The sequence below is a fragment of the Biomphalaria glabrata genome, chromosome 3 (genome assembly GCF_947242115.1).
Source record: "Biomphalaria glabrata chromosome 3, xgBioGlab47.1, whole genome shotgun sequence".
NCBI classification, from domain to species: Eukaryota; Metazoa; Mollusca; class Gastropoda; family Planorbidae; genus Biomphalaria; species Biomphalaria glabrata.
Genome location: NC_074713.1, coordinates 15,129,037 through 15,143,961, shown reverse-complemented (window position 1 = coordinate 15,143,961; position 14,925 = coordinate 15,129,037).

Here is a 14,925-nt window from a genome sequence, read left to right as displayed (position 1 = left end):
GATCTAAGCGAGTCGTATAATGAAAGGCCATTGTTTTCGTTGATTATTAACTAAACGATTGATTTAGGTCCGCACTTCTTTCCACTCATCAGATGACCGCCTAACTTAATCATCATTCATCCGTTCATTTCATCGCTAACAGCTACCTTTTGATGACCACACATTGCTCACAAAACTACATCACAATAACTCTCTAAATCATAACACTTCTTCTCATGGATTGCCACAATTTTCTCAATAAAATTTAAATATACCTTCAATCGCCTTAATTGGCTAACTACACCATTCGTCAGCTGCGCAGGGTTGGACACTTATCCCGCATGAGATACGACCGCATGCCAACGGCCATCTTCTTTTCGATCTTAAAGGAGGACGCCGTAACAGAGTTCCCCCTGTAATTGCTTTAAAGATCGACTCGGGACGTCAGTTCACTGGTATACGCTATTCGCACTATCATCCCGATGGTCCTGAGTTCGAGCAGTGTGGTCAACGACGAAATAATATTCTTTCCCGAAGGTCTGAAGTCAACAAGTCCAATAAATAAACAAACATCTCAAGGCATGACGGGATACAAAGTCAGGCTCAAATCGAGACCAGAAAAGCAACACAAACAGAGAGACCCGACAGAGTATTGTGAATAGTTTGCCTACAAGAGCTCTAGTTTATTTGTCTTCAACATTTTGATATTTTTGTGACTTGATTCGCCAATGCAGTCATACGTTTAAAATCAAAACGATTAACAAAATAAAGTAAAGTTCCCCTTTCAGACCTTGCGAGATGTAAAGGTCATCTGTTTCTGTGTCCAACGGTAAACAAGGGTGTCACGTGGTCAGCACAACGACCAACCGCTTTTACTTTTCCCCAACTAATGTCAGGTACCCATTAGAGCTGGGTGGACTCAGAGGCACCCAAAGATCCTTAAACTACAAATCCCAGTTTTCAGGATTCGAACCCGGGACCAACGGTTCCGAAGCCAAGCGCTCTACCGCTCAGCCACAGCGCCTACATGAAAATAAAGCAAAGTGAGAATTGCGAACGATTGAAAATAAGAGAAAAAAAAAATACTAGCGACTAAGGGAGCTAATGCAACATTTATTATTCAAAGCAGACACAGCTCTTGGTGGACGTTTAGAGAAGGTCAGAACACTTCCGCCAATCTAATTTTAGTAACTGACGTTAGCTACATTACAGAGGTTGTTTGTTTGTTTTTTTTCAGAAAAAAAATGGGGGATCGTGACAAAGAGCGTCTTATCTTATGTGAATAAGTCGTATTGATTGAACCAATTAGTATAAATGAAATATATATATATATATATCTTATACTATAAAGTAGAATGTGAGGTGTATGTATGTTACTTATAGACATCAAAACCGCTTGACCAATCTTGATAAAACTTGGCAGGAATGCTTCTTGGGTACCAACTTAGACCTTAGTGTATGTATCATAGCCCTAAAACAAACTTAAGACCCTAAAAAACATAAAGTTGTCCGACTTTATTACAGCTATAGTATTTTATGGATCTAGGCCATGTCTACAATGTTGACATGAGAAAAGATCGAAAGGATTTAGACCTAGATATAATTTTAAGAAATACACTTTGCGCAGATAGTTTTTTACTTTGACACATGAAAATACAAAAGAAGATCCATTGATTTCATTATATAATAAAATTAACCTTCAATTTTGTGTTTCAAAAGCATTTTTTTTTTGCATTAATTAGGTCGTTATATCTGTGACTACAGATTTCCTGATGAACATTCTTTCATTAGACAATTCCGTAATGAATCGAGTACTAAAAATTAATTCGTTTAATTGTTTACTTTATAATCCCATCTCTAGATCTAAAACTCTAATTCAACACTAAGATGATAAAACTTCTCTTCGCACAGATAGTTTTATACTTTAACACATGAACATACTAATTATAGTCCATTCATTTCATATTTTGATCAAATAAACATTCAAATTTGGTTTTCTAAAGCATTTTTAAGAGACTACATTCGTTTACGAAAGCTGCGAAGCCGAGTTGAGATAGGCCTAGATCTATATTCATTCATGAATCGCGTACTAAAAATTATTTCGTTTAATTGTTCACTTTATAATCCCATTCATTTAACACAGCTATCGCTCTTTTCGTTTGTAATAGATATGAATGTATAGACTTCGGGTAATCCCATTTTTGCCAACCTAATTTTATTTTCGTAGCGAAAGAGAAAAAACTTGAAAGGATCATTAGCTAAGTTTAACATACATCTAAATCCAATCCACTAGATTAGTAAACACAAACTTAGACCCGCAGGCCGCGGGTAATGTCAGGCTAGTATATATATATATATAAGTGTTTACCAGAATGGTGGAAAGTTCACTGTAGCAACTAAATAATAAAAAATACTGTAAGCCTTCCACAAGTAACAAAACTCCAAAATTTAATTCTACAGTTCTGACAAGTGCACCAAATTGTAACAAACCAAATTATAAAAATACGTAGCCTATAAATACTTTCTTATTCTGTACGCCCGATACACCAGTTTGTAAGCTTCACGAGGGCGTCGGGACACTTCTTTGAGGCGAAAAGAAAATCCCCTGTAGAAGACAAGAACTGAAGACGAGAACGTAACTACACCTGCCTAGTGTGCATCAGATGTGGGAAAATATGTAGGTCGCAACTGGGATTGTTTAGTCAGGGGAAACAACTTCTGAATACAAGACATTGTCCGTATTACTTCGGATACACCAACGAGTGAGCTATTTATGGATTTGCCTCCAAGTGTTGAGATCTCTATTTTATATTTCATATGGGCCCTAAAATAGATCCACACCCGGTAGTTGAAGATAAAGTTTTCAAAAAATGTCTTTAGGACTACAGGGATGGCGAGTGTGTGTGTGTGTGAGAGAGAGAGTGTGTGTGTGACTTTGTGTGTAGTTTAGAAAGGGTACTATAACAAAATTGGTGTTCACATTATATCTTCTAATTGGAAACATAATACCAATAAAGTGTAATTGTATAATCCTGAAATACGAATGCCTACATCTACACAAAAGTGAAATGGCAAAAAGATTTTGTCGGAAACATAACTCGGACTGAAAATATCATTTTAAGTATTCAAAGTGAAAAGGAAACCTCCTCAGGGGGACCAGACGACATTTGAAACTTGGCTGATTGCCTGAGTGTTTGCGTGCCATCAAGTGTCACTGATGTACCCACAAATACATGACGTCATTGGACTAATTTGACCAGATACATTACTTGCTAGCATATAGTCTCACGGTGTTCTATAAAGGCTTACCTTTAAATATATTTAGCTGTAAAAGGTTATTATGATTAAGGTTTTATTTTGTTATTTATTGCAAAAATATAATAACGAATAACGTATGCAATACAATGATTGTATTTAATTGTAATGTAAGATTTCTACTTGATTTGAAACACAAGAATCTGTCTGGCATGATGGGATATTTCTTAAGAGTGTCCACCTATAATCCTTTGAGTGTTTCACTCAACACGTTATGAAATTGTTGGACTTACAAAATGTAACTACTCTCAAATCGAGGCGAAGACTAGCAAGCGAATCGTAGAAAATTATACATATGCAGCAGTCAATGCTAAAAATAAAATAATATATAACAATAAATAGTAAAAAAAAAAACCAATGAAAACGTTAACAAAATTATTGTCAAGTAGCTATAAAACATAAAACACTAAATCATAACTTACAAATAGAATAACAAAACCAAATGAAATACTCAAAAGGACACAACGGTAGAGGCGCATTTCTTATACCATACGCTAGAACAAATTCACATAAGTGCTCCTTCTTCCCTAGTGCTATTAGAGAATGGAATGGGTTGCCTGAATCAGCCAGGAAGACTAGCGACTTAGCAGAGTTTAAGTCATTGATTAACATGAATGACTAGATTGACACATGGAATGCGTTTCATTGGCCTCCTTCAGTCGTAGAACGACTATGGTTCATCTCAGAGCACACTTCCTCATGTGGCTGTGGAGCCCTATTTTGGAGAGACACTCCCGTCCACAGATAGCGCAGGTTAAGGTGGCTTTTACTTCGGTGGTAGAGGAGCTGGCCGTTTTTCGGATTGTGCGTTTTTCTTCCTGAGCTGAGACCCATGTACTTTCACTGTCCATAGCTTTCTTCGTCAATGTCTCTCTCCACCTGTTGCGGTCTAGAGCTATGTCTAGATTGACACATGGAATGCGTATGACGTAATTATCTTCTTTTCTGAAGTAACGTCTTTAGGTCTATAATATATAACATAAGATAAGATACAGCAGTCAATGATCACAGGTTGACAAGATAGCCATTCATCCCTTCGTCTCTTTGACAGTTTGACTGTAAACTCCCACTATAAACTCCCACTATAAACTCCCACTGTAAACTCCCACTATAAACTCACACATTCGTAGAAGTTACAAATTCGATACATTTATTTTGACAATTTTTCTTTAGTCCATCGAGCTGAAATTTAGCACATAAACTCGTGCGCGTGAAAAGACATTTAATTCAAATTTCAGAAACTTGATTAATCATTGGATTCATTTTTTTTTTAAATATTTAACGCTAAAAGTCGGTGCTGCACTAATAGAATGGTTACCCGCCATCGTTAGAGCCGTTTTCGAGACACGTCTCCAGGTTTTTCCCACCCACACAGAAGTTTCCACGAAGGTACGAGCTAAATAGAAACATTGTAAAAAATGAAAAATCGAGTTTCTACTAGACTTTGGGTGAATGTTTCGTAGCTTTTCCTACAGGTCAGACATGAAAGTTTTTTTTTTAATTGTCTCTATCAGAGGTCAGCGGAGACATGTCCCTTGACTGTCACCTTAGCTCGTGCCAGCATGACTGGTTGCCGGAAGCGGAAATGTAGATTGTGGACAGGTCATTTCCGTGGCACATTCGACACCCACTCCCGCTATTTTTTTTCTCATTTAAAGAAAAAGTTTTTATAATCTTTGTATGTGTGTGTGTGTGCAAAAACATTATATTGTGAGCGATCTTTTTAAAAGAATTAATTCTAGATCTAAGTATTGGTAGTGATAAAACACTGACATTTACTGACATTTACAAGATGTGATATCTAGAAAAAAGACTAGATTCTATTTTCAGGTTTCATATGGACACTCATTGGACTTATGTATCTTCTCTATTGAAGGAATGTATTAAAGTTTTCAAGATATGAGTGGGTGAAGGAGGTTACTTTTACTTTGGTGTCAAATGGACTTGGTGAAAACGTCTCAATATTGCCCAGAGTGGTGGACAGGACTTGAGTAACGAGGCGAAATTTGTTGGATTATTTTTAATTGACACCAGGGAACACTTTTTTTATGATAAAAAAAGCAGTGACGTGCTATCTGCTAGGGTGAGAGGGGGGAGGTATGGGTACCTCTTCAATGTGACTCTCTCTCGCGCGTGTGTGTGTGAGAGAGACAGAGAGAGAGAGTTAGGAAGGATACTGTCAGATAGCATCTCCAGGTCTTTACAATCCTAAATGTTTATGACTTGTATGCAACCCATCAACTTTGACATGAATCAAACCAAACGTTTTTATATTATTGTTTAATCTATTTTCTTTACTTTCGTCAGATATTCTACAGCTCCTGGATATGTCTTTTCAGCATTTTCAACATTTTAGTGTTTTCGGCATTACAATCTTCTATACCAAGAATATTTTGGCAATAATTTATTAATAATTGTCTTCAATATACCAAAAGACATTAGCTTAACCCAGCTAGCAGGACATTAATGTGAACCACAAAAGAAATGGTTTAAAACAAAATGTCTTTACAAATAAAAAGTGAAAGTGCTAGTTCAACCTTCAAAACATTGTTTAAAATTCAGTTAAATTTCCCTACCCCATTAGGCGCATAGGGCTGAGAGTTCTCTCCATTGAGAAGGGTCATAGGCGACTTCCGTAACTTCTTTTCAGCTGGTACCCACGGACTTTAGGTCTTCTATTAAGTTGCGACACCTGTTCTCACAGAAATCTGATTCAACGCTTATGCCGTACGTGGATGGTCCTGTTTTCACTAAGTTTTTGTTTTAATTTTTAGCTTCCATGAAATGGCTCACTTTTGGTGAACGTGTTTCGTCATGGTTAAAGATATATCTCGCGCTGAATCAGATTTCTGTGAGAACTGGTTGAAGGGGTCAGCTTTTTCTTGCTAGGGCAAGCTCAGATAAATGTTGCTGCACCAATGCAAGGCCAGACTTAGGATTATTGAGGTCTTGTTCAAAATGGCGATAGAGGTCACATATTTAAACTTTGGGTGGGCCCATTCGTAACGTCCTTCCATTGTCTTGGCGACAGCTGTGAGCCCCCCCCCCCTCCCCAAGCGGATTCCGGATTAGAGCATTTGTTTCTTTGCCACCTCCTTCATTCCGAGCTGCGAAAATGCATTATTCAAACCGAAGAATAATGTTTTGCGTAGGTCTAGGTAAAATCATTAAAAATGCAAATGAAGGCTTTCGCCCCCGTTTAGGGGAGCTAATTTTTGGTCTGAGATAGCCTTTGATTAGCCTCAGCTCAGAAGTTGATTTGGAGTTAGCCGCATATCATCGTCAAAAGTTAAGCAGTGGTGGGAGCGTTTGACGTTGTGAGGGAGTAGAGGTAGTGCGGGCAGATTGTCAGCATGAGACCGCAAGGTGCGGGCAGATTGTCAGCATGAGACCGGAAGGTGCGGGCAGGTTGTCAGCATGAGACCGCAAGGTGCGGGCAGATTGTCAGCATGAGACCGCAAGGTGAGTGCAGATTGTCAGCATGAGACTGCAAGGTGCGGGCAGATTGTCAGCATGAGACCGTAAGGTGCGGGCAGATTGTCAGCATGAGACCGCAAGGTGAGTGCAGATTGTCAGCATGAGACCGCAAGGTGCGGGCAGATTGTCAGCATGAGACCGTAAGGTGCGGGCAGATTGTCAGCATGAGACCGCAAGGTGAGTGCAGATTGTCAGCATGAGACCGCAAGGTGCGGGCAGATTGCCAGCGTGAGACCGCAAGGTGCGGGAATGCGTTGTGATAAATTTTAATTGACGATACGTCACGATAGTGAAATAACTTCAAGCTCGTAAATAAAAATGCCATTCTCTTTGTAAACACTTAATACAATGAAATGTTTAGTTTGCAGGCTCAGCAATCGTTTGAAGTCTTTCCTCTGAACGAGTGTTGGCAGCAAGTCTACCATAACGACCATTGCCAAAACTTTAAATAATCACCAGTCCAGTGTCCAGGTTAGAACCCCTAGTTAATCTAATGTTAAATTTAATCCTTAAACAAAACTGACACTACTAAAAGAATGTACCTCTTGGCAAACACGAGACCCTCCCAGTTCAGTCTCGAGGGCATGTGCCGTCCCTCAGTTTGCACACCTAAAATACGACCCTGAGTCAGGTCACTGTCAGGATATGTCAGAACCATTCCTGACATGCAGATATTCCTCTGAACAGGTTTGAAATGAGTGAAGCTATTTCTATTCACTAGTCTGTTTATGCTGTTTATTCTATATTGTGTTTGTTTGCCAATGAATATTATGTCGAGCCACAGCAGTCCCCGGTATTGTTTTGGATCAATAAAATAAAATGGGTGACATTAGCAGACTTAGAGCAAGTTTAAGTATTAAATTGTACTTTTTTTTTAATCGTCGAAATGTCAAATAACAAGAATCAATTGTCAAAGCCATCTGTGCACTCAGGCGCATCCACATTGGAATGGGTTACTAGCGTGGGATGCGGGTTAATTTTTTTTTCTTTAAAAAAAAAAGAATGTTTAACTAAAAGTGATATGAACATATGTAATGACACAGGGAAGTGAGTCCACTTTCCGTTCTGACATTGACAGCAAACTGTTTGCTTGAAATCTTCTTGTTCTATTTTCTTGACGTAATTGCGGCGAGTTCCGTTGGATGACATAAAAAAAAGGGCATGCCACTTTGTCAGCCCGAATTAGTTGTCAAATATCATGCGTAGTTGTAAATAGAAAATAGGTCATATTCTGTTTGATTTACTTCACCATGTGTTGTGTGTGTGTTGTTGTTTTTTACTTTTAAATATTTCATTATTCTTCTATCCCATAAGGCATCTTTGTAGAGATTCTTATCAATGGCGTATAACTATAAATAAGACAAGATTACAAAGGGTTTGTGTGGAAACACAAACTCAAAATCGGCCCCCAAAGTGGCCCACCCAAGTAGGTAAAAAAAAGGCAGGTTTCAACTCCTAGATACCCCCTCCCCCCCCCCCCCAACTGGTCCACAAATGAGATTGGACCAAAGCGCTCTGAGCATGCTCTAAGCTTGAAAGTAGCGCTATATAAAAGCTATAATAATTATTCTATCAAAGGGAAATGACAGAGAAGAATGGAGAAAGAAGGTTGACAGATCTTGTGTGGTGCCCCAAGGGTTCACCAGACCAAGAGGTAGGTGAAAGTGAATGTGATGTTGAATATGAACATGGCCTAACTGATGTCTTTTAATGATTATCTAATTGTTTTGTAAAGGGTCAATCTCTTATTCAAAGCCTTAAAAAAATCCTTTAGTTGCGTGTGCGTCATGTACAGTGTGGTTCTGTCATTTACGTGATAATATGAAAAACTTATTAATTGTTGTTTAAAATTATGTTCCACTTATATGCTTACTAAATAGACTTTTTTCTTTAAAAAAAAATGTTAACGATTTTGTGTGTAAATGTAGTAGTTAGTATGACAGAACTTGCCTAACTTGGCAATACAATTGTAAAAAAATAAATTTTGACAAACAAATCTAAAACCGTTTCCATAAATGTGTTAAAAATATGGTACATTGTTTTCTCCCTTACTAAATAGCCTAGTGTTTTTTTAGTATTAATAGTGAATAGTTGTAAAAATGGTGTATTTATATGAAATACGCTTGCAAAGTTTATTTAAAAAATTAGATTTTTCGATTTCAGAAAATAAAAAAGTAGCCGTTGCATTAGAATTTTGAATAATTTAAAATACTATGATGTCGTATTTTCACTATGTTTTCTAGTTTACAATATCTAAACGGGACGGACGGACGGACAGTCAAACCACACAAAACTAATAGTGTCTTTTCCCCTTTCGAGGACCGCTAAAACTCAAAGTTTCTACAAGGGAAGATTTTTTTTATTGTCTTATTGAGCCCCGGGGGGGGGGGGGGGATAAAAAGGTGGCATTGCAAAGTATAGTACAGGAAAAGGAAAGGTAGTCATTCCTCTCTCTCTCTCTGTCTCTCTCTCTCTGGAAGTCAAAAACAAAATGGCAGTATCGCGTAACAACATAAAAGAAAAAGTTCAAAGCCGCTTACCTCACTAGAGTCACATCGCCCCCAGCAAGAGTTGACTGTAACGACGCCTGTGCAGTGGACTATAGAGCCGTCGCTGACGTAGATTGGTGGCTTGGTGACACGGAACTGGTACCTCCTTAAGTGGCAGCTCAACGTCGTCTGGGGGTCAATGAGGTGAACCGGGGTCATGAGCAGGCCGAGCAGCAGGACGATGGTGGCGAGAACACAGGGAGGCGGACAGGACTGAGGTAGGTTAGTGAGCCGGGATACAATGCTCATAGCTGGGGATGAACAGAAAGAAGTGTGTCTGAAACATAAAGGTAGTGTACAATGAACAGAAAGAATTGTATCTGAAACATAAAAGTACTGGAAAATGGAAAGAAAGAATTGTGGATTTGAAATATAAAGGTACAGAAGAATGGAAAGAAAGAATTGTGGGTTTGAAATATAAAGGTACAGAAGAATGGAAAGAAAGAATGATATCTGAAACATAATGGTACATGAGGTTTTAGAAATAAATGATTGTCTAAAACATAAAGGTAGCGGAGAGTGGAAAGAAAGATTTGTGTCTGAAACATAAAAGTACTGAAGGCTGGAACAAAAGAATTGTATCTGAAAGATAGATTTGGGCGGGAATGGAAACAAACATATTTGAACAATGAAATCCACGAGTAATGCACTTAACAGGTAGTGGTTGTTGTACAGCCCAAATTGAACCCACTTCGCAAAGCTGAGCAAATAGGGGGACATATAACAAATGACTTCTCGTTCCCTTATACTTTGTATAACAAAACAGTGCCCCTAAACTCCTCTCTTCCATCAATTCTCCTTGTCAAAGTAAACTGCCTGAGGCGAATGTTACGATATAGTGTAACATGATATTGTTACTGGAGAGATATTTGTTTCCATGGCAATCAATAACGAGATGCCGGAAATGACGGCTTTTTCAAGGTCAACCAAGGGAAATAGATCGAATCTGTGAGTTAAAAAAAATAAAACAGCTTTCAAAGCATAAGTCAATATGCGATGTTTCTGGCTGGTACTGAGAGGAATTTTATTCACTTCGAGGGCATGATGGTCTTGACGAGGCGTAACGTCGGACACATCTAATGTAATGACCATCTGGTCAGTATCAGGGCCCAACAGCAGACACGCCATACATTGTTTGGACAGTGTTCTAAATAGAATTATTGGAGATTCGGGTCGTGAGTTCAAGGCCTAGAAATAGAATGATGAGATTTGTATCAGAATGCTACAATGTTACATATGAAGAGATTTGTGTCAGATTGTTACAATGTTACAAGTGAAGAGATTTGTATCAGATTGTTACAATGTTACAAGTGAAGAGATTTGTGTCAGATTGTTGCAATGTTACAAGTGAAGAGATTTGTATCAGATTGTTACAATGTTACAAGTGAAGAGATTTGTATCAGATTGTTACAATGTTACAAGTGAAGAGATTTGTATCAGATTGTTACAATGTTACAAGTGAAGAGATTTGTATCAGATTGTTACAATGTTACAAGTGAAGAGATTTGTGTCAGATTGTTACAATGTTACATATGAAGAGATTTGTGTCAGATTGTTACAATGTTACAAGTGAAGAGATTTGTGTCAGATTGTTACAATGTTACATATGAAGAGATTTGTGTCAGATTGTTACAATGTTACAAGTGAAGAGATTTGTATCAGATTGTTACAATGTTACAAGTGAAGAGATTTGTGTCAGATTGTTACAATGTTACAAGTGAAGAGATTTGTGTTAGATTGTTACAATGTTACAAGTGAAGAGATTTGTATCAGATTGTTACAATGTTACAAGTGAAGAGATTTGTATCAGATTGTTACAATGTTACAAGTGAAGAGATTTGTATCAGATTGTTACAATGTTACAAGTGAAGAGATTTGTATCAGAATGTTAGAATGTTACAAGTGAAGAGATTTGTATCAGATTGTTACAATGTTACAAGTGAAGAGATTTGTATCAGAATGTTACAATGTTACAAGTGAAGAGATTTGTATCAGATTGTTAGAATGTTACAAGTGAAGAGATTTGTATCAGATTGTTACAATGTTACAAGTGAAGAGATTTGTATCAGATTGTTAGAATGTTACAAGTGAAGAGATTTGTATCAGATTGTTACAATGTTACAAGTGAAGAGATTTGTATCAGATTGTTACAATGTTACAAGTGAAGAGATTTGTATCAGATTGTTACAGATTCCTATTATATATATAATAATAACTCGATAGAATCTACCTTAGGTCTCGATACGTCTAGGTGTCCCTGGTTCAGTTCTAGTTAACGAAATAAAACAATGTAACCACTAGATCGAACACATAAACTTTAATTATCTTTACTGCATTTCACACACGCTGGTCTCTCTCTAACAACCAACACACTTCCGGTCATTCGCGCAGAATGTAAAAATAGATTATACATACATGCACACATTCATCCGTGACATCTCGCCCCTCCTAAAATTATAATCGATTTTTACAAAGATCACTAAATAAAACGATTCTAAAACAAAAAGTAAACATTACACCACAATACAACAAAAATGTTCGTTCGATAGGCCACAAAGGCTCTGGGTATGCCACACAGGCGGTTATGTAGTCATTCAGACTTAAACATAGTCACAAAGATCTTGATGTAGTCACACAGACTTCCATGTAGTCACACAGACTAAGTAATAGACACACAGTCTATATTTAAGACACACAGTCTTAGTAGAAGACACACAGTCTTAGAAGATGAAGACACAGTCTTAGAAGATGAAGACACAAAGCCTTAGTTGTAGACAGAAAGTCTACCATCAAGCAACAAAGTCTAAACGGTTGAAAACACAAAGTCTTTGATGAAGCAACACATGCTTGTGAGAAGCCACGTAGGCTTATATCTATGATAAGCGTGACAGAATGTCCGCTAACACGTTTCCTTTACCTGGAATATGCTGCACTTCGAACTGAAAGTCCTGAAGCTTCAGGGCCCAGCGAGTTACCCTGGAATTCACCGACTTACGTGTGTTTAAACAGCGTAAGGGTGCGTGATCTGTGCGGAGTACGAGTGTTCTGCCCAACAGGTATCTGGCCAACTTGGTTACTGCCCAGACAACTGCCAAGCACTCTCTTTCTAGATGTTGTAGGTTATCTGACCAAGTTTCTGATGGCTTTAAAGTTAATACAGATAGTAATGAACCAGTCAATTCATTTTCGTCTTTCTCTGGTTCATTAACTATCGCACAGCTGGAACGAACTACTTCATCAGTGTTAGTATTACTTTCCTGTGACTTTCCACCAAACTCTCTTAACATGTTGATGTGAAATGTTTTCAGTTTTCCTCTCATGCTGATTCGGTAATCTACTGCAGTTATTTTCTTGACTACTTGAAATGCTCCTTGCCACTGAACAATCAGTTTACTGTCTTTCCTTGGTAGTAGTACATACACAAGGCTTCCTCCTTGAAGTGTTCGCAGAGTTTTATTTCTGTTAACAATGGTTCTGTGTCGTGCTAACTGTGACTCTAATGCTTGCTTTGCAAGTTGACATGTTGTTACCACTTTCTCTTTGAGCTCGATGACATGTTGATAGCTTGTTCTAGATTCATTATCAAGATTTTCTTTTGTCAACAAATCTTTCAGCAAACTAAGTGGACCTTTCGGGTTTGCTCCTTACAATAATTCAAACGGTGAAAATCCTGTACTTTCTTGTGGAACTTCTCGGTAAGCAAAGAGAACTGCTGGGATGTACATGCCCCAGTCTGCTGGTCTGTCTAGTGCTACTTTGCCTAATAAGTCCCGTTCCCCCTCTCGCAAACCGAATTGCTCTGGGGCCTGTAAGGCGTTGTGAAGGTTTGACGAATCCCTAACTGTTTCAGAAATTGATGTGTTAGCTCGGACGTAAACTGAGTCCCTTGGTCACTTAGAATTTCTTCAGGGAATCCTAAGCGAGAGAAAATGTTGAACAATTTATGAGTTACATTTTCTGCAGTTATTGTCTTTAATGGCACGGCCTGTGGCCAACGTGTGCATAGGTCAACCATCGTAAGGATGTATCTGTATCCTCTTTTAGACATAGGGTTTATGGGACCCACAATGTCTACGGCCACTTTCTGAAATGGTCTATCTTGCAGATCTGTGTCCTGTAATGGGGCTTTTGTATAACGATCTCTGGGCTTTGTACTGGCACAAGTGCTGCACGCTGAACAATATTTTTTCACATCTTTAAATATTCCTGGCCAGTAAAACTTATTCAGAATTCTTTTTCTTGTTCGTGCTGTCCCCATATGACCCGCAAAAGGCGAGTCATGACCTAACTCCAAAATTCTGTTTCTTTCGGCGGCAGGGACGACTAGCTGTAGTTTCTCTTTGTTATCTTGTCTCATCAGAAGTCCATTTTTCACTTTAAATTTACTGGTAGGACGCTCAGCCAATTCAAAAAGTTTAACCAATGTTTGGTCCTCCTTTTGTTTCAATGCATAACTGGATGTTAATTCTGATTCTGGCTGTTCAATCTGACTATGTAGGATCGGTTGTCCCATGTTTTCTATTACACCAGATCAGATTGAGATCTAGTTACCGCATTTGTAACTACTGACATTGCTGACCTTTGCCACTGTGATGGTAGGCTCAGTTATGCCAGTCACGTTTCCTAGAATCGAGTCAGCTGCAGGCCTCTCCAACACACATGCTTCAACTTTCCCAGATAAAAATGGCGTATCAATGTCAATGACAGCTGTGGGATATTCTTCAATTGTTCCTCCAAATGTCATACATTGGACTTTCTTACCGGTCAACTGGTGAGGGTGCACATGTAGTCACTTCACTCCGATTGTGGTCGCTCCTGTGTCTCTCAAGACCCAAATAGATTTTTCCCCAACAAATCCAGGATACATTTTTAATTTCCCAGCGTCACAAGTTACAGCTCCAGCCATCTGGATCTGATCAGATTCATGAGGGAGTTGTTCACCATGTTGATAGTCTATGCAAACTGACGAATTGTATGGATGTCCGGTTGGTCTTCCCCTGTTGCTGGTTTTAAACTCCTGACCTCTGCTTGAACCCATAGTCTCATTTCGTCTTAATTGGGCTACATTGGGCTGCTAAATGTCCCGTTTTGAAACAATTAAAACATTTTCTTTTTTCGCCAACACTTCTTTTCTGAAGACGGTCCTGTTTCCATTCTTGTTTAAAGCGACTCCTGTTATCATTAGTCTTTGCAGCAAAGGCAAACTTGCTAGTTATCAAGTCTTACTCTCTCTGAATTGTCTGCTCCGGATGTATTGCTGACACAACTTGACTGCTGTTGGCACATCTTTCGGTTTCCTTTCATGTAGAAAAGCCACTAACTGAGGATTGCAATATGTGAGGATCTTGTCTCTGCTAAACAGATCAATGAGACCTTCGAATGTCTTTTCAGTATTTGACAATTCTACCCAACGCATTAAGTATCCTCAACAAATTCATGGAATGGCTGGTTTCGCTTTATGGAACTTCTCTCTATACCCATCATCTGTCAAGTTGTATTTTTTCATTAATACTTCCTTCACCTTGTCATATTAATCTAAATCTTTCTTAGACAAGTTGATACAAGCTTGCGGTGCCTTTCCCTGTAACAATGTGTAAAGATGACT